The sequence below is a fragment of the Bos grunniens genome, chromosome 23 (genome assembly GCF_055505025.1).
Source record: "Bos grunniens cultivar Pamir isolate PY7600 chromosome 23, Bosgru_T2T1.0, whole genome shotgun sequence".
Classification (NCBI taxonomy): domain Eukaryota; kingdom Metazoa; phylum Chordata; class Mammalia; order Artiodactyla; family Bovidae; genus Bos; species Bos grunniens.
In genome coordinates this window covers 19,317,507-19,318,597 of record NC_141187.1, presented here as the reverse complement: position 1 = coordinate 19,318,597, position 1,091 = coordinate 19,317,507, and the positions used below count along the sequence as shown (strand labels likewise).

The following is a 1,091-nucleotide window of genomic DNA, read 5'->3' as shown; positions in this document are numbered from 1 at the left end:
CCTGTTATTTCCAGCCACTCAGTCTGTGAAATGTGAGCATTTGTAGAAAACACCATAGATCCCCAGTTTCCATGAAGATGGGTGACATCCTGGTTAGTTGATACCATGGGCACTGGAGTGTCTGGACCAAATAAGACAAAGGATTCGAAAGGGCTTTGTAGAATGGGGAGAACTCGGTGACTGAAAGCTACAATTTCAGTTGCTAATTAACTCTTCTAGTTAACAGAAATATCAAGCATGGGTTTCTACTTTATAGAAGAATTGGTATCCATAACATTAAATCCATTTCGAGGGTGGAAAAAAAGTCACAAAATCCAGATTTGAAAACGACGCTCTGTGGGTGGGTCCGTGAGTTAGTGCTTAGGCCTCAGTTCCTATCAGTGAAATGGAATATACATGTGGTTCTCTTACAGGCATTTTTAAAAATATTTATTTATTTATCTATTCTGCTGCACCAGGTCTTAGTTGTGGGGCCTGCAAACTCTTAGTTGCGGAATATGGATTCTAGTCCCCTGCCCAGGGATCGAACCCAGGCCCCCTGCTTTGGAAGAGCAGAGTCTTAACCACTGGACCACCAAGGGAGTCCTGGGCCTCAGTGTTCCTATCAATGAAATGGGATTTGCAGCTGCTTCTCTTATCAGATCAGATCAGTCGCTCAGTCGTATCCAACTCTTTTCGACCCCATGAATCGCAGCACGCCAGGCCTCCCTGTCCATCACCAACTCCCGGAGTTCACTCAGACTCACGTCCATCGAGTCAGTGATGCCATCCAGCCATCTCATCCTCTGTCGTCCCCTTCTCCTCCTGCCCCCAATCCCTCCCAGCATCAGAGTCTTTTCCAATGAGTCAACTCTTCGCATGAGGTGGCCAAAGTACTGGAGTTTCAGCTTTAGCATCATTCCTTCCAAAGAACACCCAGGGCTGATCTCCTTCAGAATGGACTGGTTGGATCTCCTTGCTCTTAGGATCATTTTTTCATGGGTGGTGGTGCTGCAACTGCACTCCAAATAATCCCAGGAGAGTAAGAGATGGAAACCTGAGCTATCATGCCACATCAGTTACTTACCAGCACTGGGACTCAGCAAGTCTCT

The 1,091-nt window shown here is 46.5% G+C and overlaps 1 non-coding gene across 1 annotated transcript; it reads right to left on the bottom strand.

The window, feature by feature from the left end:
- Positions 1-508: 508 nt before the first annotated feature.
- On the bottom strand, positions 509-581 carry TRNAG-UCC (transfer RNA glycine (anticodon UCC)). Its single transcript has one exon. It is a non-coding gene; the product is annotated as a tRNA-Gly (tRNA).
- Positions 582-1,091: the final 510 nt, after the last annotated feature.